This window comes from Herpailurus yagouaroundi, unplaced genomic scaffold, assembly GCF_014898765.1.
Source record: "Herpailurus yagouaroundi ecotype Mexico unplaced genomic scaffold, PumYag 100, whole genome shotgun sequence".
Classification (NCBI taxonomy): domain Eukaryota; kingdom Metazoa; phylum Chordata; class Mammalia; order Carnivora; family Felidae; genus Herpailurus; species Herpailurus yagouaroundi.
Genome location: NW_024412391.1, coordinates 19,816,328 through 19,839,036, shown reverse-complemented (window position 1 = coordinate 19,839,036; position 22,709 = coordinate 19,816,328). Strand labels below are relative to the sequence as shown.

At 35.5% G+C, this 22,709-nt stretch overlaps 1 long non-coding RNA gene and 1 pseudogene across 1 annotated transcript in view; both read left to right on the top strand.

The window, feature by feature from the left end:
- Positions 1–8,999: 8,999 nt before the first annotated feature.
- LOC121028989 (60S ribosomal protein L17-like) lies at positions 9,000–9,555 on the top strand (annotated as a pseudogene).
- Positions 9,556–10,725: 1,170 nt separating this feature from the next.
- Positions 10,726–22,709, top strand: part of LOC121028392 (uncharacterized) — a 234,810-nt gene continuing 222,826 nt past the window's right edge. The window contains exon 1 of the long non-coding RNA XR_005789208.1: positions 10,726–10,833. This is a non-coding gene — a long non-coding RNA (uncharacterized LOC121028392). The remainder of the gene's footprint in view (positions 10,834–22,709) is intronic.

Genomic DNA, 22,709 nt, shown 5'->3' with positions numbered 1-22,709 from the left:
GAAGCAAAGACATGAGAAAGGACAAGCCTAAATGCACGCACACACACACACACACACACACACACACACACACACACAAATCCTGTATTCTTTCAATGTAAAGACACATTAAAATGTAGGCATCGAAGGGAGATACCAATGTTTTCCCCCTTGTGCTTTAAAAGGGGGTGACAAAATTTTTGGCTTAATCTGTAAATTAACACAAATTGTACTTGGATTAATAGTATGTCTAGCAGAAGAAAACACAAACATAAATTATCCTCCTTATTTGGAGGATAGAGTACTGGAATCGTGACATGTGGGATATCATGATTACCTAAATTACCACCAGCGATGGTTCAAAATGAAGTATAGATAGAGAACAAGATATTGGGTGATCAAGGAGCTTTTTATACTTAGTTGCTTTGGTGAAAAATGGTGATTACAAAGATGATAGCATTTTGTGGTAACTTCTGACAGCACTGGAAAATTTACATGTGGAAAAGAAAAATCAAAGTCTTGAATTCCCAACTAATATCTTAATTAGGAAGAAGATAGTCTTCATTTCATATTTGAAGGGGTTTGTGTCTCCTTTAAGTTTAGGTCAGATAAGACTGAGGATTGAGACAACAAAACAGAATTTTATGGAGCTACAAAGATTATAATATATGTATATTTACTGAACTGCTAGGGAGTCATTGTAAATTTTAAATTTACATACGGGGTACCTGAGTGGCTCAGTCGGGTAAGTTTCCGACTTCGCCCCAGGTCATGATTTCTCGTCTGTGGGTTAGAGCCCCACGTGGGACTCTGTGCTGATAGCCCGCAGCATGCTTTGGCTTCTGTGTCTCCCTTGCTCTCTGCCCCTCTCCAATCTGTGCTCTGTCTCTCAAAAATAAATAAATGTTAAAAAAAATTAAAAAAATAAATTTACATCCAAGTTAGTTAGCATATAATGCAATATTGATTTCAGGAGTAGAATCACAGTGATTCACCCCTACATATAACACCCAGTGCTCATCCCAGCAAGTATCCTCCTTAATGCTCCTTGCCCATTTAGCCCATACCTCCCCCGCCCATAACGCCTCCAGCAACCTTCAGTTTGTATTCTGTATTTAAGAGTCTCTTATGTTTTGTGGCTCAGTCGATTAAGTGTCCAACTTGAGATCAGGTCATGATCTCGCAGTTCATGAATTTGAGCCCCACATAGGGCTTGCTGCCATCAGCACGGAGCCTGCTTTGGATCCTCTGTCTCTTCTTTCTGCCCTTCCCCTGCCTACACTCTCTCTCTCAAAAATAAATGAAACATTAAAAAAAAGAGTAACAGAGTATATTTTTAATGGAATGAGGAGGTCATAATATAAAAGGATATATACAGTATGCCATCATTTGCTTAAATAAAAGTAAATAATATATATGCCTTTTCTTATTTTTGTAAAAATAATGGACCAAAAACTAGTCAAATTGATTATCTATGGTGGATGAAACTGATAAGACAGGAAATGAGGTTTTTCAGCCTATACCTTTTGTTTTACATATTAAAAAATAAACTTAATTCAGTAAATATTCAAGTTTCTAGATGTCATAGTCCCAATCCAGTACCGCTGAGAAGAGAAAAGAATGCTAGCATGGGGAAAATGTGCTTAATGGGCAGGGAGGGGGAGATAATCCTATCATGGACATAAGGAGCCAGACAAAAAGTCATTGGCCAGACATTGGCCAACTAATGTGATGGAAATCAAGGGAAGGAGGGTACTTTCCATTTGATGCCACAGAGAGGGAAAATAATGAATACTAGAATGATCCATTGGATCTGGCAATTAGGAAATAATTAGCTAAAAGATAGAAAGGAATTGGGGGATGGGCAAATGTGGAAGGGAAAACTGTAAATCAAATAAGGACCTCAAAATATTCCTCAATGACAAGTGTTTCTTCACCATTTGCCCAAGGCTCTCTCCAAAATTAATATATTTGATGAACTGGTTTAATTCTTCAATGTTAATACGAGAGTGGGAGGGAAAAGTAAAGTAAAAATAAAACAAAACAAAAACAAAAATGAAAGAAAGCACAAGAAACCCTCAGATGATAGTTTGAATTAATCTCTTAACAACAGGATTTGTTTCAGTTTTTCTTTGTTTCTCGATGTTCAAATCCGAGTCTTTTGCAGGGAAGCATGTCCAAGGCTACAACAATCCTCCAAAGGCCCTGCACTGGAAACCCTTTCAGGATGTTTTAGTCATTTTTCCATACACAGTATGCTTTGCCTCTGAGCCCATTGTTCAAAATGTCTATTGCTCTTCAGGTCACAGAGGAGCAAATCTTTTAAAATGGCCATGCTAGCTTAGCCCGTGGAGAGGAAAGTCAACATATAAGAAGTTCAATTACTGTGAATTTATTTTTTTTTTTTTTAATTACTGTGAATTTAAAACAAAAAAAAAATACATCTTTCTGAAGTCACGGTTATGTTCAACTACAATGTGTCCACATTTCAAAAATGGTATTTTTCTGTTTTAAATTTGCCATCATTGCAATCCTGCTGCTCTCTCAGGGGCTAAGCCGGTGCTACCAATCGCACTGCTCTACTCTGCTGTGACCAGAATAGTCAAAGTCACTTCACATGGACTTTCCATAAGTAGAGCCACACCTGTACAAACAAAAAGCTCTTCATATATGAACACCAAAATAAAGGCTGCTGATGAGGATATAGAGAAAATAGATGATAGATTGATATGTGCAGCACACATGGATGGACAGACAGGAGGGAGAGAATTAATGCTATTAGAAGCCCTCATAAGAGTGGAAACTATAAGGTTTGTTTTTATTTTCTTTTCTCATGAAATGGAGGAAGCAAAAACCTAGAAGTCATGTTCCATTCAGAGCTCAAGCATGGTCCCCACACTTGTGACATTTCTGGAAACTATAAAATCTCTAGTTTCTAGTGCCATCGTCCCAAACAGTTTTATAGTTCTGTACCAAATCTTTGGCATTCCCAAGAATCTTAACAGTAGCTCTGTGATATTCACAGAAAGAAGCATAAGTACAAAAATTTGGTCTTGCCTGAATTTCAGTCATTCTATGCAAGTTTTAAGTAGTTAGAATGCCCATGTAACTTATCTCACAAATTGAGCTACTTTTGAGAAAGAATGAACTGCAGGGAACAATTGCTAAAATAGGCAGGATTCTGGAAAGACAAAGATAAATCTGAACTGTCCTAGGTAAACCAGAATATATAGTTACATAATCTATAGTCTGATCTGTGCACACAAACTCAACTGGGAAGAGTCTTAAAAAATTTAATTTTCAGGGGCGCCTGGGTGGCGCAGTCGGTTAAGCGTCCGACTTCAGCCAGGTCACGATCTCACGGTCCGTGAGTTCGAGCCCCGCGTCAGGCTCTGGGCTGATGGCTCAGAGCCTGGAGCCTGTTTCCGATTCTGTGTCTCCCTCTCTCTCTGCCCCTCCCCCGTTCATGCTCTGTCTCTCTCTGTCCCAAAAATAAATAAAAACGTTGAAGAAAAAAAAAATTTAATTTTCTAACTGTGTTTTACCATATCTAAAGCATGTTTGGGGATTGGGTAGAAATCTGCCTGTGTCTATTGTCCGTATTTTCAGAGTTTCATTTAAGATTTTCAGTATCTTATAGAGCTTTTTTATTTATTCTTGTGGCAGTTCAAATTACAACATCTTGTTTGAAAACAATAATTTTCAAATTTTTCTAATTTCCGTTTCTTCTTTGAGCCTCCAGCATTTGTGTGTGTTTGTGTATGTGAGAAACACCTTAAATTCTAACCCATGGTAGCTATAGTCCCTACCTCTTCCAGAGGAGGAATTGCTTAGACCATTAAAGTCTCTGTCTGTGATAAGGATTCTTTTTGTCCCTAAATGTTCAAAGGAAGTATCTCCATTAGTAGATCAGTGAAATGAAACTTAAAATGTGCCTTACGTGTATATCCCCGCAGTTCAAGGAGGACATCATAAACCTTTCAAAAGAATATCTTTGTTAGGAAACTTGAATATAACAGAATATAAATAGAATGTCTTTTTGGTAGTTTTTTTTTGTTGTTGTGTTTTGCTTTGCTTTGCTTTCTGTCCCGTTTCTTCTGTTCTCTTTTCTTCTCCTGCCCTCTCCTTGTTCATAATCTGTTAAGGTTCAATAAATATCTATCTTTCCTATTTTGGTAATATCTGTTTTTCTTTTTACTTAATATTATATCACCTTAACATTCTCTCTGTAGTGCTTTGAATATTGCATGTTGATTTTCTCTATATTTTTCTCTTGAAACTACCAAATTTCTTCTATTTGGTTTGTCTGTTCAGATCTACAAGAACTGTTAATTGAGTGTACATGTTTTTGACACTCTTTCTCCAAAATTAAAAGGTATATCTCAATAGCTTACTGGATTGCAGCTTCTCCTTTTAAAAAATATTGTTTTTAATGTTTATTTATTTTGAGACAGAGAGCGATAGAGCACGAGCAGGGGAGAGGCAGAGAGAGAGGGAAACGCAGAATCTGAAACAGGCTCCAGGCGCTGAGCTGTCAGCACAGAGCCTGACGCGGGGCTAGAACTCAGGAGGCTGTGAGATCATGACCTGAGCCTAAATTGGATGCTCTACCGACTGAGCCACCCAGGCACCTCTCTAGCTCCTTCTAGAAGAGCAATATCAGGATGAGCTCTAAGATACTGTCTCTTTCCCTCTTTCAACTGTAATCTGCTCTCTGCCATTGTAAAAGACAGGACCACCAGAGAAAATAGGTATCAGGCTCAAATTACGATAACATAATAATAATTTACAAGGGATGATCTATAAACACTTTAGGCACAAAGTGTACCATGAAGGACAGTTCAGGACCCCAGGACTAATAACAGTGGACAGTTACACATTTAAACCTAAATGGATGAGGAGACAGAGTGACTAATAGAAATTAGAAAAATAGAGTGTACTGTTAATACTCCAAAGCCCAAATTAATGAAGGCAGAATCATATGGAGAGGACCAACTTGAGAGAGGGCCAAACTGTGACCTTCAGCAAAAGGATAGAGCCAACCTAAGGAGAGCAAAAGAGAAGAAATCAGGATTTTATACAATCTTATATCACTCAGTAATTATTCTCCTTCCCTCTTTGTGATGCTCTCTTTGTGGGGCTCGCTATTGACTGAATTAGAACTGAAACCAGACAACACAGAAGCCCTTTCATATAGCCTACACAAGTCAGTCACAGATGAGTCACAAATTACCATCAAGATATAACATCATCTTTATTGTAATAAATAATACATTTATTATAATGTATTATAATTTTAAAAAACTGAGATAGAAAGCATTAGTCACAGCAGGTATTCTTACTTTCTTTTTTCAAAAAGCATGTCTTCTGGTCAAAGGCACTATTATAAGAGATGCCATGGCTGTGTCTAAAGCATTCATAAGTGAAAGAAAAAGTAGTACTCATAGAACCACTACAGAGAGCAAATCCATACCCGGAATATATATATATATATATATATATATATATATATATATATATATATATGTGTGTGTGTTCTGGTAACAGTAAAGTGCCACGTTTCTGTGAGAGAAGGCGTAAAACCTAACACATCTGCCATTGTCAAGCACTTGTTTTCCCCCAGAGAATGGTGATAGAGAAGGAGTCAGCATTTGCCTCTGCTACTGAAGGGTTGAGTACTCAAGCAGATTCTTCTTTCACGTTAAATGACCCACTGTATTTACACACCAAAATTGTGCCAACTGGGAAATTTTCCCTTCCAAGTTTTAGTATAAGATCACCGCTACATCGAGTGGTAATACGAAAGCCATCGACCTCGGCGTGGGCCAGAATATCAGGAAGGTTTACCCGTAAACCCTGCCGCTGCTTTTTTATGTGTTAACTGACCGTGAGATTAGTAAAGTAGTAACTCTGGGAGTCTATGTTCGAATTCTTTGAGGCTTTCTAGATGTTCCTACACTATAGCTCTTTGCCTTAGATCTTCCAGTATTTTTGGATCCAAGTGGTAAGGTATCTTGACCACAATCTGGACCTGCTACAGAAATTTGTGCTCCAGGTTTCAATCATAATTGTCCTCCATGGGGTTACTTAAAATATAGGCAGAGAAGGATAACCAGATGTAGAATTTTCTGTTTCTGAAACCTGAGAGGTCTCATGGAACACTGTGCCTCCTTCTTTTGATGGGTGATGTAAAGTGAAGCAAGGTTTCCCTTACTTTAATAGGCAACATCCCTAAATACTCTATACCATGGATCTCTAGACACTTCACCAATAGGGTAAGTCTTAAATTTTTGAGGGTTTATTTACCACACTCTTGGAAACATCTAACAGTAAAACATGTAGGATTCCTGCTACTTACTAAGTTACTGGATCCAACTAACATAAAGCAATGTAATGGATCAGCAAGTTGTTATGAGGGATGTCAAGAAGACTAAAAGTCCTCTACATAATATTATAAGACCAAGACAATAAAGATGTCCTATTGTCATTGCTACATAATGGAAACTGCTTCTGATTTTCTTTACTTATGGTAACGTAATCAGTAGCATTTGGCTGGTCGGTCACTACATACCAGGTGCCAGGGCTCTGAGTATTTTCCCCAATAAAATATTGTATCCAGTATGGCAGCTGCAATTGGCATTACTATCTCATTAAGTTTATGAAAACCTACTCTGAACTTCCCAAACACATTGGACTTTACACAGGCCAGGCAGGTGATGTAAATGGATTCACCATCCCTGCATCTTTCAGATATTTTTATTTTGACTTACTGTTTTGACAAGGGTTGGTGGTAGTTCCAGAGATTTTACTTGTCCCTGTCTGCCATAATGACTCTCACTTCACAAGCCAGGAAAACAATACAAGGAATCTGTCAGTTAAAACCTATTTCCTCTATTCATTTTGAAATAACCACAGGCTGGGTTCAAAATGACTGTCTCCTCTTGAAGCTGGTTATGACAGGAACTGTGATACCCACAGCCATAGATGACCTCCAGTGCCCTTGGATAATTTCCTCCCCTTGAATGATGGTGGAATCTGTAACTTGAATCTCTAAGCAACTGAATATGGCAAAGATGATAGGATACCACTGTCATGTTTTATGGTAAAGGAGAAGGGATTTTACAGGTGCAGTTAAGGTCCCTAATCATTTCTTGACTTCAAGTTATACTGTCTTAACTTAGTGAGTCCTTTATAAGAGGGCACAGGGCTTCCTTAAAGCTAGGACTCAAAGAAGAAAAGGTGTTCTCTCTCCCTCCCTCTCTCTCTCTCTCTCTCTCTCTCTCTCTCTCTCTCTCTCTTTCTGCCCTTCTCCCTCTCTCCTCCCCTTTCCCTCCTTCCCTCCCTCCATCTTTGCCATGGATTCTATAGCCATTATGAAATGTATTCTGCCAACAACCTGAGGGATCTTGGAAGCTTGGAGCTTGGCAGTTAAGCCACCACCTTGATTCCAGTCTTGTGAAACCCTGAGCAGGAAATGAAGAACCCAGCTAATCCACATCCAGACTTTTAATCTATAGAAACTTAGATAATAGACATTGTTTTATTGTTTTAAGCTTCTGTTAGTGGTAAATCATTTCACAGCATGGAAAACTAACATAGGAACTCCTACTATGGTTGAATAGGATTTCTCACATTTTTGGCCAGATCTTGTCCGGGATTGTCCTATGCCATTGTAAGATGTTTAGAAACATCTCTGGCCTCTATTCATTAGATTATAGTAGCACCTGCCTTCCCAGTGTGATAGCAAAAATGTCTCTAGACATTGCCAAATGTCCACCAGGGGACAAAAGTCACCCAGTTTCCAAAACACTGGTATAGAAGCAACAAGAAGTGATAGGAATTGGTTCTTAACAGAATCAGGATGCTCCTGTGAAGTTGTGCAACAATCATCAAAAATGCAATTATTAGAAGGATTTTATAGGTAGATAATATAAAGTGTTGCCTCCACTGGCAAATAAGTCAGGGAAATGTAAAATTTCAAAGTTTTCCATCTTGTTCTTATCTTTACATAAGACTCTATTCCTTGGGATCATACAGCTTCGCCAACAATGCCTTTACTTCAGGCTTAGAAGACTTTTGGTCTTCCCATCCAATCAGATTTTATAGAGCATTTGAGAAAATTAAAAACAATGATATCACAACTGCTATCTTTCTTGAATATTTTATATACAAATTTAATATCAAATTTCATTGAGTTCTGAAAAGATCATGCTAATCAGTTAGAATAAGTTTTACTTCCAAACTTTATCAAAATATCATAAATGTTTTACATTTTTAAGTAGTTTGACAAGCAGTACTATCTGGGGATGACCCCAGGAATATAATGTTACCTGAACAATGGGCCAACTGCAACCTGGGACCCACTTCTCAAAGAAGCAGATATACCCAAACTCTGCTTCTTTCCAAGGTCTAGTGTCTTCCTTCTCCTGGTTGGAGGTGCTGTTCCTGAACCCAACTTCCCATGGGTCCCAAAGCACTCCAGGTAATGGGTAGATGTCTTTCCCAGGCAACAACTCTAAACATCTGGAATTACATTGAGACTGCTTGGAGCCCCAGTAATCTTATCATTCCCAACTGAAAAAGTTGTCTTCTAAGAAGGTAAAGGTCATAGGATACCCCTTTCTACTATGAAAAGTGAAATGCAGTGAAGTCACTGCATATCCAAAAGTTCCTTGATCTTGTATGCTTTTCAATGTGACTAATGAGAGGATTGGGAAAAATGTACCTTCTCTTCTTATTGAATACCTGCATTTAGCATTCCCCCTGGTAAAATCAGTTCTTTATTTCATACTGTGTGTTGTGAATTGGCCTGATATATAACAGGGGGTGACCACAAAAAGATCCACTTTGCACAACATTTAGGTAAATACCCAAAATAATTTCCAATACTTTATAAACAGATAAAATAAATCCTTCTTTATTCAGATTGGAAATATGACTTAAGTTCAACAGGTTCTCTCTATATATTGTCAGTAATCAAATGTTCAAGCAGCTCTTCCTGTAAATGACCTGAGGTGATTTCTGAAAATGGTTTGCTATTCACCTGACCCAGAAAATCCTACAAAATCATGCAAATCAAGAGGTTCACATCTTTGTGTTCACTTTAAGAACACACTTGAAACTTCGCAGGCCATCAAGGGTATATGCATATCCAAAAAGCCGCTAAGTATCCGAAGGATGTCACTTTGCAGAAGCAATGTGTACCATTCTGTCGCTACAATGGTGGAATTGATAGGTGTGCCTAGGCTGAACAGTCGAGCTGGACACAGGGTCGGTGGCCAAAAGAGTGCTGAATTTTTACTGCATATGATTAAAAATGCAGAGAGTAATGATATACTTAAGGGTTTAGATGTAGATTCTCTGGTCATTGAGTACATCCAAGTGAACAAAGCCCCCAAGATGTGGCATAGAATTTATAGGGCTCATAGTCAGATTAACCCATACATGAGCTCTCCCTGCCACGCTGAGATGATCCTTACTGAAAAAGAGCAGATGATTCCTAAATTAGAAGAGGAGGTTGCACAGAAGAAAAAGATATCCCCGAAGAAATTGGAGAAACAAAAACTTACAGCCTGAGAGTAAATTCTGTATAAAATAAATGCAAATAAAAGTAAAAACGGAAAAAAAATGTTCAAGCAAACCCTTATGATTTTTCACTGAATTGTAAACTCTCCAAGGAAAATATATATGGTATGTGCAAATAAAGAGTGTAGTGTATTCTCCTACTCTGTACTCCATATATGACATATATATATTACATTTTTTTACATTATAAATACACTGCAATATAGAGATATTTTATATAGATATCTTAACAGACTAAGCTATGGAAACAGCTTTAACTTTGCTGGCATATTATTGACAAATCAGAAATATAATTGCCTTTCTACAGTTTCTGATCTTAGCAACTTAAACATAGATTGTTCTCTATTCAGTGATGGAAAATGGACTCTAATAAGTGAATTGTACAGGCATTACAGATTGGCAAAAGCAAGTATCGTTTTTGCTATGTCAACTCTATTCTGTGTCTTTGTATAAATAGCCAGAGGCAGGCTTGAATACTTTACTTTCATTTGAAATCAAACAGTGATTTCATGTTATTCATTCCCTGGTGCCAAGACCAGCAACACTGCTACAACACGTTTGTCTGTCTGTTTGTTTGCTTGTATTTCAATTTATACTGTGGCAATGTTTCACAGGTTTGTGTATAATTATCTCCATTTCAAGCAGGAGGTACAGGGAATAAATGAAAAGAGAGAAATCAGAGCCACCCTACAAAACTATTTCATAATTCCCATCTTAGCCTTGAAGCATAAGTTCTTGAAAATTCCAATATTAAGCTCACACTCTGTTATTTATGTCTTCATCTATAACAAGTATTTACCCCATATAATCCCAGAGGACTCTTTTTTTTATTGCTTATACACAGCTGTTGTTTCATATGGTCCATGAACAGAGGAATGAATGAATATTGATAACAATATATTTATACTTGCAAAATTATTTTAGGTATCTGCTACTTTTTTTTTTTTTTTTGTCTTCTCCACCTCTTTTCTATTGGGACTGCCCTTCCTGAACAAGTACTAAAACACTTGACCTACACCAGTCAATCAGAGCACACCATATTCCTGGACCAAGGTTTTGGTGCAGGAGTATGCATGTGGCTCAAGTATGTTGAATAAGGTATCTTTTGAGCAGATTGATATAAAAGATGGGAGATACAGTGTCTCTTTCCTTTTCAGATGGTGTGCTGTATGGACCATGTAAGCCTGAGTGGCTGAAGAATTATTTCCAGCAATGGAGAGAGTTCTCACTAGAGAATGAAGCCAAATAACTGAAAACAGAGGTGAAAGGGTAAGAAACACAGTGACACCATTTGATAGCAAAGAGGGCCAATAGATTTCATTTTTTATTTTGTTTTTGTCTTATTGTGGTTTTAAAAGCCATTTTGAGTTGTTTTATGACATCTGTAACTGAAAGACTTCTGATTAATATAACTGTGCTATATAATTTAGTATAAATTTCCTCCCTGCAAATCAGAATTCCATTTGGACCTAGTTCGTCTTTTAAGAGATAGGGTGTATTAGTTAGGTTCCTGGCAGGAAACAGATCCCATTCTCAATGGGTAAATTGAAAATAATTATTGAAGAGACTACTTACAGAAGTGGACAAGGTCAGAAAAAAACAACAAAAAATGATGAAGCTAAAATAAAAATATCCTGAATTTCATAATATCTTAAAGATCAGCATAATTCTTCAGCATATGCAAGAAATATTTTAATTTGGGGCCTTTTCCCCCACACTAGTGAAAATTTTATAGAAAGAAGGTAATGATAAGCTTTTTAGTGCAATTTTGTAGACCCTTCCTAAAATTTCATTTGCAATAAATGGAAATACTGAATGAAAAACATTTTTTCCTCTGGAGACAATGCTTTTGCCAAATCTAGAAAAAAAAAAAGTGGAACAATAGCCAAGATGTATGGCACTCCTTAGCCAAATTAGTATCTTTCCAACATAAGTAATATTTCTCTTCACAGTAGCTGCCCAGAAAGAATAAGTAAATATTTAGAAAGTTTTTGTGGAGACATAATAACGTAAGTTCAGACAGGTTTATTAGACAATGAAAGAATTGCCAATTTTTCCTGAAGTCTACTAGAAATCTCTGCTGTAGGTTACATGGAAAAAGAATGCTCTCAGTTAAATAATATTCAGTTATTTTAGGTACACAAATGGTTGAATCGTTGAGGGAAAATACACAATTAAAACAAATCACGAAAACCGTTCTGTAAATAAAATGATTTATTTTGTCATAAGTTATATTTGTAACTTGATAACTAGCTTGGGATGGAAATAGTCTCAACTAGCCTTAAGTAATTTTTACAGATATATGCTTAGAAAACAGGAAAAAACAATTATATTACATGTGTTTTCTAAATATGCAGAATATACTAGATTCACATTTTAATCACCTTAGAAGAGCAACTTTTGCATTATTAGAATACTTGTTTGGCTTCATTTGCTTTATTCACTCAGTTTTCCCAAATGAAAAGCAATAGTGCTATCTAATAATAACAAAGTGATGACTATCCATTTTGATGACTTGGTTCAGCATATTGGAGTATTGCTATTTATGGGCACTAGTGTGTTAATGTCAAAGTGGATTCTTATTGTGGCCATGTGTATTCCTGGTGTACGGTTAGTTCTGAGTTCTATGTGAAGATTAGAATTAGATAGTATCAGAATTAAGTAAAAACTAGGAGACTGCCTAATTTTAATATTTACTCAACTGAAGTCCAGATAGTTTAAGAAACTTGTTTAAGAGCACATAGGTACTTCAGAATAACCCAGGACTATAATCCAGTTATGAATTAGGAGTGTGGCTTTGGATTCTTGGTGGAGACTTCACAAAAAAATATTTACAGCTGTTACAGTGCAAACTGCTTGATCACTGTCATTAACAATAAGCCGAGAATCATTAGGTTTTTGTAGTTTTCCCTTGTAAATTTTATCATTTGTATTAGTCTTAGTCTCAATATGCTGGTTTTAAGAATATGCCATGCATGATGCACATCTAGGGTTCCTCTAGGACCTAAGATAGTGTTTTATACCTCCTAGGTATTGAATAAGAAGTTACACTTTGCACCAATGTTAGCTTTCCCCAAGCTCATAAGTCATGGCTGTAATGGTTAGGTCCATTTTTACCATGATCTCTATCACTGAGGCACAGCTATTGAATCTCAAAGTTAACTCTACCTAATAAAATGAGGATTCCATCACAGGTAAATAATAACTTAATTTGCCAGGGCATGATTTCTAAATACTTTGAACTGTGATTTTCTAACATAGTTAGAACTATGTTTCTAACAGTAGTGAATACATTTTTTAGATGGCCATGAAAATTTAATTATGTTTATGAGAAGGATTTCATTCATAGTGGTAATAAAATGAATATTTCAAAGTATAAGCTGGAAATTCTTAGTCGAGGTGATGCAGTAATTCATATTGCTGATAATTTTGAAATTGCTAGAATAAAGCTTCAGCTTTTCTAAAACGCTCTTTGGAAATTCGTGAACTGAAAGTCACCTATTCACCTACTGATTCTTGTGCAGTAGGAAATTTGGTTGATGGCTTGAATTAAGCTTTTTTTTTTTTTTTTTCACATAAAGAGAATAGAGATTCAATCAAGTTGTAAAATCTAGATATACTTCCTGCATTTTGCTAAATGCTGGGGAGCAGAGGATCTCCTAGAGAAAATTCAGTATAAAACTAATTTCAGAAAAAGCTTCTCAGTCATGATGAGGAAATTGTTGAATTATTTAAACTGCATAGGATTGAGATGTAAAAGCAATAATAGATATGGTAATACACAAAAATGATTGTTTAATGAGGCCTGGGTCATCAGGAAGTGTTTCAAGAAAAGATAGGATTGAAGCTGTTATTTGAGGAATAGTTATAATTTGAATTTGGTTTGGTTTAGGATGTACTTGCTAGAAAAATATTTTACTATAATCCTTTCAGTTAGCCTAGAACAAGCATCCAATTTATATCTGTCTTTTTTTTTTTTTTTTTTTTTAGCTTTAGGATTACTTAGGCATTATCAGTGGAAAACAAATTAAGCAACACTTATTTAAGCAAGAAGTAGTTAAGTATATTTTCTTCTAAAGTTAAACATAGCTTGCAGGATTTTGACCCAAAGCACTTCCTAAGTCCTCAGGCCAGTAATATGAAGGATTAGCTTCTGGACCCGTTCTATTTAATGAACTACTTAGTAGGTATCATTTTTGGCTCTTATATTAAAATCAAAATGATTTTATGTCACTAAGCTAGAATACGATTTTAAGAGCCTGTGGAATATGCCCAAGGACATCTACTCGGTCATCTATTGCTGTCAAGTAAGGAAATCCACCTAATTGACTTCTATTGCAGGATATTTGAAAATAAAGACTGAGTGAAATGATTAACCAGGCTGTTTGGCTTCTGTGAGAAAAGCTAATATGTCTTTAAAGAAGGATTATATTTGCTTAGAGGATTGAAACCTCGTTTACCTCTTATGACAGTATTCAGCTTAGAAATATTCAGTGATGCTTCCCCTCTCTATTTTGGGAGCTGCATACAGTTATGACTGATGCCTTTGGTTCTCCATAATGTTTCTAATAATATAGCCGACTCAAAAACAACAGAGCATGAACTGGCCACTGAAGCTGGAGAACAAAGCATTTGGTTCGATCATGCTTAAAAGGAACAGTAACTTTTTGTAAAACCCCAGAGCCCTCAACATGGCTTCATTTCACATTCTTTTCTGTATGTACTGTTCTCAGCATGAAGCAGTTCCAAAAGACATTAGAATTGTGAGTTTCAGGAAACCTTTGGATCAAATAATTACCATTTCTTTCATTATATATTAATTCAGGATGGTTTCCCTTTTGTTTCTTAAGCATAAATGGTGCTGTATTTTTTTTCTGAAACAGTTGGAATGTGTTTCTGCTCAAGGTGATCTGCAGCTGCTTAGGCAACCAATATTTTTTTTTCTTGAATAAATACTGAAAGACATTATTTGGGATGAGAAGATAGATAGGAGCAGGTGATTGCCAAATGTTCTTCCACTCAAGAATGTCATATGTTATTTCAACATATTTTTAGAAAACAGATATTCAGTACTTCACCTTTCACATAATGTTTCCCACAAGGTCACAATAATATAATAAAACGTGCGCACATACACATACCTATGTACATATGTTTCTCACAGAGGACAATAGAACAAAAACTCACATGATTGCGGGTCATATTTGGTCATGCTAGCTTTTCACCAATAATAATAATAATAATAATAATAATATTTATAATGTATGATATAGGCAGTCAGCACACATGCTTGACTGTGTAGTATGGCTATATTATTGTGCCTCTGTGTGAGGAATTAGGAAAGGATACAAATAAAAAGGCAAAAATCCCTGTTCTTGAGGATCTTGAGGAATCCAGTTTGTGAGAAAGGTAAGTAAACAGTCAAAACACAATGTGGTGAATGCTGCAGTGGAGGCACGCAGGAAAGTGTAACTGGCACTCTAAGAGACAAGTGGATTGTAAACTATACCTTGAAGAATTGGTAAGAATTCCTTTATCTGACAAGGAGGAGAGATTAGATAAAGCTACCAGCACATGCAAAGTCCTATAGATATGAGAAAAATGGGCTGCAGGTAACAGCAGGACATTGCTTTGAAAGAAATATCAGACAAGTAGACCTCAGAAAGGGGAAAGTAAGGAAAGTAAGCACTGATTAAACATAGGAGAGGTGATTTGGGATGTTTTTTTAAAATAAGAACAACTAGGGGCGCCTGGGTGGCGCAGTCGGTTAAGCATCCGACTTCAGCCAGGTCACGGTCTCGCGGTCCGTGAGTTCGAGCCCCGCGTCGGGCTCTGGGCTGATGGCTCAGAGCCTGGAGCCTGTTTCCGATTCTGTGTCTCCCTCTCTCTCTGCCCCTCCCCCGTTCATGCTCTGTCTCTCTCTGTCCCAAAAATAAATAAACGTTGAAAAAAAAAAATTAAAAAAAAATAATAAAATAAAATAAAATAAAATAAGAACAACTACAGTTAGACTTTTAGAAGATAAAAACAGATTTGGGTACAGACCACAGAGATATGCATCACAGCATTCAAGTATGGAATTTTCTAAAACAGAGCCAGAATAAAAACCTGTGGGAGAGGTAACTTAACAATAAACTATGGAAGCATAAGGTCTAGTACTCTTCATTTACTGGGCCCTTACTTGAATCAACAAAGGAAAATTTTGGAACATACCTTAACATCATAAAAGCCATATATGAACGACCCACAGCAAATATCATCCTCAATGGGGAAAAACTGAGAGCTTTCCCCCTGAGATCAGGAACATGACAGGGATGTCCACTCTCACCACTATTGTTTAACAGTGTGGGAAGTCTTAGCCTCAGCAATCAGACAACAAAACGAAATAAAAGGCATCCAAACTGGCAAAGAAGAAGTCAAACTTTCACTCTTCACAGATGACATAATACTCTACATAGAAAACCCAAAAGACTCCATAAAAAGCTACGAGAAAAGTTTCAGGATATAAAATCAATGTACAGAAATTGGTTTCATTTCTGTGCACCAATAATGTAGCAACGGAAGGAGCTATCAGGGAATTGATCCCATTTACAGTTGCATCAAAAACCATAAAATTCCTAGGAATAAACCTAACCAAATAAAAAAAATCTGTACAGTGAAAACTATAGACACCTCATGGCAGAAATTGAAGAAGACACAAAGAAATGGAAAAACATCCCATGCTCATGGATTGGAAGAATAAATATTGTTAAAATGTCAATACTACCCAAAGCAATCTACACATTCAATTCAATCCCAATCAAAATAGCACCAGCATTCCTCACAGAGCTAGAACTCCTAAAATTTGTATGGAACCGCAAAAGATCCCAAATAGCCAAAATAATGTTGAAAAAGAAAACCAAAGCTGGAGTCATCACAATCTCAGCCTTTAACCTGTATTACAAAGCTGTAATACAGACAGCATGGTATTGGCACAAAAACAGACATACATATCAATGGAATAGAATAGAGAACCCAGAAATTGACCCAAAATATATAGCCAACTAATCTTCGACAAAGCAGAAAAGAGTATCCAATGGAGAAAAGACAGTGTCTTTAGCAAATGGTGCTGTGAGAACTGGACGGCAACATGCAGAAGAATGAAAATGTGGTCATTCTGAAGAAAACTTCACTTGCATACCTAATTTTGCATTTGTAATTTCGTGATAATACATTTTTAGAGAGTGCCTCCAGATGATATAAACTTTGGGCCCAACAAATCCTGGATACCCCTTGCCTAGAGGGTAAGTCCCTGATAGTGCTAAAAAAGTAATAACTAGAAATCAGAGTGTCAAAGTAACTGGCCTAATTTTGTAAACTAAGTAATAAAAATTAAAAAAAAAAAAGGATTATTGCTTAGGCATACACGGACATAGCTTAGCCATACATGGACAAAATAGAGATATGTGTTCATCCTCACTTCCAAACAGGAAGTGTTTTGTTTTGTCTTGTTTTGTTTTGTTTCGTTTTGTTTCATTTTTCTCACCAGTAGGGATTTACATTTTGTCCTCAACCACCCAACCCAGCCCCCCACAAGAACTCCCATTCCCGGATTCCTCAGAGATGTAGTGTGAACAGGTTAAAGAAAATGAAAGCACGGGAATACTGATACGTGGTTCATGACAGAATTATGTAAAGCGTAGAGGAAGGAAGCAAAATCCATCAACAAAGTCTCTACCCTACTGTTGGAAAACTGCATCAACAGGGATCAGTTTAGTGAGAATGGCTTGAAGAACTGGAGATACTACTGGACAATCGACCACGTGAGATAATAACAACGAGACGCCAATAAACAGGAGAACAAGATCAGATGACCCCAAGAAGGTCAGGATCCAGATGCCAGGGAATTGTACCGATCATGTGAAGCAGATTTTTTTAAATATTCTATTCTGTGTTCTTAGTTTTCTATATTTATAAGTGTTTATTGGATTTGATTATTAAGATAAACTTTTACACAGCTGGAATAATCTTACCTATTGAATCTTGTGTGTGAAACAAGTGAGGACCCCTACCATCTAACAAATCATAACATACATACAGATTAGTGGCATATATGTCTTCATATATAAAGTGCTAAAAAAGTAATAACTAGAAGTCATAGTGTCAAAGTAACTGGCTTACTTTTGTAAACTAAGAAATATAAAAAAAAAGAATTATTGCTTAAGCATACACAAAGTGCACTTTTTAAACTCAGTTAATTTTCATAATGTGGATATCTCTGTGTAATCAGAATTCACCTTAAAAAGAGAGTAACACTAACACCTCCTAACACCTACTTTCTACCCAAAGTAATTACTATCCTTACTAGTTAGAACATCTGGAGAGAAGTTTTGTCTGCTTTTGAATCAGATAGTACTATTCTTTTATATCTGATTTCTTTGCCTAATAGTATTTCAGGAAGATTCATCCCTGGTATTGAATATAGCAGTGGTTTATTCATGTTCATTGCTATATTGAATTCCATTCTATGAACAAATATTTCAATATGTAATCTTGTCCTCTGTTGACTAACATGTGGGTTGTTTTCAATTCGGAGCTATATGAAAGTTCTGCTATGAATATTCTGGGTTACGAATCTTAGTGAATATCTCTAGCATTTGCATTGGGTTTATAACTAGCAGTGGAACTGCTGGGTCACAAAGTAAACACATATTCCATTTTAGTAAACAATGCCAAACAGAGTGCTTGTCAAATTTATACTCCTGGTGACACTGCTTAAGAATTCTAGCTGCTCTACCTATTTTTAATTATTGCTATTCTGTTTGTTTAATAGTATCTCACTGTTAGAATTTTTATTCCCCTGATAATTAATGAGATTGGGTCCATATTCATATGCTAACTAATAATTTGTATGTTCTCTTTTTTGAAGTGCCTGCAATTAGTATTGGGTCATCTGTTTTTCTTTCCTGTTTGATTTGAAGGACCCTTTATATATTCTGGATCAAACACTTTGTCAAATAAGTGATAGCAAGTATCTTTTTCCACTTGGAGTCTTGGGTTTTTACTCAGAAATACCATCTAATGAATAAATGCTTTTAATTTTAATATAGTGTACTTATGTTTCTCTGATTTTTGTAACCTTCAAATAAACATTTTGTTTTAGGTAAAGGACATGTTTTCCTGTATGCATAATATATCATTGAATTCTATTTAGACAGTGACCCCCTTAAAAAAGAAACAAGTAATTTGTAGTCAAGAGAAAATGTTTTGGTTCCATATGGCAAAAAAAAGTAGAAAAGTAAACATATTTTTGTTAGACAATTTAAATTCTTCCTACATAACATCATTCATTGTTATTTAGGAGTAGGAGCAAACTATGGAGACAAACGATTTTCTTTACCATGTATATCTCTGCATACTCTATTTTTTAAATTTATTTACTTTTATAATGTGTTATCTATGCACATATATATAAGATATATATCTGTTACTTGTGAGAGATATTTCTCTTCAATTCAGTTTTTTTGACTGGACATAAAGTGATGTTGAAACTCTAAGTAAATTTCCAATTATATCTATACTTAGGTAAAATTGAACTGGTTTATCAGTAGTTACCTAAATAAACATTAACACAGTAAGAATGAAATTTTAAGAAAAGTCAGTTAACTCAACAGCATTTACTTTTTGGTGTATACATGATAGAAATGCCAAAAAGAAAACCAAACAAAATAAAACAAAACAAAGAAGACAGAAGAAAATCAAGAAACAAGGGGGAAAATGTATAACTCTCTTGATTTGAGAAATAGGAGAAACGGTGTTTGTACAATTATGGTAATCCTTTCCCTATAGTGAAGTAGGCATATTATCATAAAAAATGTATTCAACCATCTGCTAGACGACTAGAGATATGTGTTTGATCCACAGCTGCTGCAATAAATGCTATTTGTAAGTTGAATTAGACTGGTTGTATTGTTCTCGAATTTAAATACATATTTCCCCATGACATGTGCCACGTTATGGACATGTGGCAGAAATATTAAGTAATTACATGGCAGAATGTTATCTCCAAGCTTTTCTTCTACCATTCATAAGCATAATACCTTCACGTCCATACCTTAAATAATCAATCCAAGACCAATCCCCTAAGAACTCTGGCTTTCATATGATGTAGGGAGTATGCTTAGAATCTCTGTTCTGTTCTTATAATGACAGATAGTGGAATATGTTAATTAGCTTGATTGTGGTGACCATTACACAGTATATATGTGCATTGAAACATCAAGTTGTACACCTTAAATATATACAATTTTTACATGTTAATTATATCCCAATAAGGCTATTAAAAAAAAAAAAGGAAATTTCATCAAATCTTAACATTGTCCGTAAAGCAGATCAGTGACTAAATTACCAAGTCAGAGAATTGTCACTCTCTATTTAATGAACTCTAGGAATAGATCCCCTCAAGCTTTCTCAGTAGAACTTCCAGTTTTTTATTTCTCTTCTCATCTAAGATGGCTTTTTCTAGTGTTTAACTGAAATGACTGACTGTAGTATTAAATTTCATGGGTGTAGTTATATATTCATAAGATCCTCTATTTATTTGTAGCTGTCAGTTAAGTTAGTCCATAGTCTTTTTAAAAAATTTCCTTTCTTTAAGCTAAATAGATTTACATGATGTGATCTTTTTTTTTTTTTTTTTTTTTTTTTTTTTTTTTTTTTTTATAAATGTGAATTCCATTTCTTTGGTCATTTTTCTTTAGTATTTGTGAATCATCATTATCACCATTATCTTTTCTGGACTAGCCACAATATTTTCATTATTTTCTGAAACCTATTGGTTTTCTCTAGAACCTTCAAAAAATCTATTACCCAAGTAAGAAAAATGCAGTTTTACTAAAAGGAATTCTCATACTCAATACTCCCTCTATTATTTACCATTATAAAACATATGTTTTATAGTCATCAGCATTCAAGTAGTCTCTCACCATTGGCTTCATTTTCATTTTCACCATGGGTCCACTTTCAAACTCCTTATATTGAATTTAACTCCTTAAATGACAAATACAGTGACTATATGTGAATGTAGATGTTTTATTTTCAAGTTTGATGGCTGAAAAAAGTTCCTAGCAATAATTAGGCAAGGGTCAAGAGTCAAAATGCTATGTGTGTTCTAAAATGATCCTTACTAAATTCTATTTCTCCTTACCTGTGTTAAGAAAAGGTCCAGTTATCTTCCATTCAAGAAGATACCCCACAACTCAGGGAGTTCTAGATAAGTTACCCTCCCCCCAGGCCTCTAGACATCCAGGTTAGTCCTCTCTATTACTGCAGTCTTCATACCTTCATGGCCTTTGTCCCTAGCAAAAACCCTACACCAATAAGGTCAACTCCACAATAACCAACAATTTCTGTGATGCTAATGACTATTGTTATAAGACTTCTATTTCTGTTTATATATGTGCACCCCAAGAAGACAAGAACTCTGACCTACTCTTCCCTCATTTTTCTGATTCTAATCTATATTAAGTTCGTGTTGGCATTAAGTAATGCTTACACCATACCTTATCACAATTCTTTATTTCTGTAAATAGCATTTATCAGCTCAACATGGTATATGTTTCACTTAATTATTTGCTTTTCTCCCTTTACTTGATTGTAAGCTCTAAGAGGGCTGATATTCTTGTCCATTTTATTCAATGATGCATCTCAAACAACTAGTATAATGCCCAACATTTAGTAGATAAATATATGTTAAATTTTAGGTATGTTAAATGAATATATAAATGCAAATATATTTTAAATAAACACTTATGTATGTATAAATATATACAAAGTTAAAGGGCTGAGTCACTCATATACAAAATACAATACAATTTTTGTATTATTTTGTATTTGTATTATAATACAATTTTTGTATTGTTTTCTTGTATTAAATTGTTATGCAGCAATCGAAGACAACTGTAAAATCTTTAAGAAGCATGTTGTTTCATCTAGTAGAAGGAAAAATGTGGATTTGCCTAAATGAATACATGTATTCCAAAAAAAATGTAAATTTCAGAATAGTTCTTCTACGTAAAGGGAAATATTTCACAATATATTAATACTAATTCTTTTCCATAGAACAAGATTTATGATCTCATAGTAGGAATATATAATCCTCCTGTTAACGTAGTTTATATTCTATTTCTTATTAAGAAAACTCCTGGCTTTTATGATAATCTTCTGGGAAGGTTTCCATTTTAAAATACCTCCTATAGCCAAGAGTATGTCTGCTTGAACCATTGCCAGACAGTGGCACCATTCTAGAATCTTTTTCTTTGATCCCCATATTGAAAGAGAAGGGAAACTGGGAAGATGAGCGAGGGAAGGAAAGAGAGGGAAAAGGATAAGTACAGAGAGAGAAGGAAAAGGAGACAGAAGGAAAAAAAAAGAAGTAAGAGGAAGAGAAGATAGAGGTGGAGAAAGAAGAGAAACAAGAGGAGCAGTAATATGGCATGAATGGTTACATTGGGTGAAATAGATTAATAATTTTTGTGTAGCACTTCTGTGTATTTGATTGGGTTCTTATCTTGTTTTCCTTGAATTCCATGTTTTTATTTGTAAGAAGAAAAAATGCCTAAAGGAAAAAACATGGCACCATGCTCAACTGGAGTCAGAACAGGAGACATGCTGGTATTTAGAGTACTCACTGCCACAGAAACTAGCAATTTATCTTGATTTTCATAGTGTTTGGGGATTTCTTATAAAGAATTTAAACACTCTCAACTACCATTATGGTTCAGTCCTAAGAAATAGGACTGATAGATTAAAGATGGGATTGGGATGATGAGAGCCGGATTATAGTAAAGGACAACAGCGATCCAAAAGGTAGAATGTGTAAACATTAAGGAATAAGTCATGATCTAAGAGATCCAGCATTTTCTACTGAAATGAATACACAAAGGGAAAAACACAAGGGGAAGTCTGAAGTTGAGAAGATGAAGGAGATGGTACTTTTAAGCTGTTGGAGATAGAAATTAAAAACAAATAGGAAGGGGAAAAATGCAGAGTACAAAGCTAACTACATGAACCATATGTAGAGGACCATATAGATCATACTAAGGATTTTTGAAACATTATGGAATGGTTTCATGAAAATGTGAGACAGTCTGATTTGTGTTTTATGA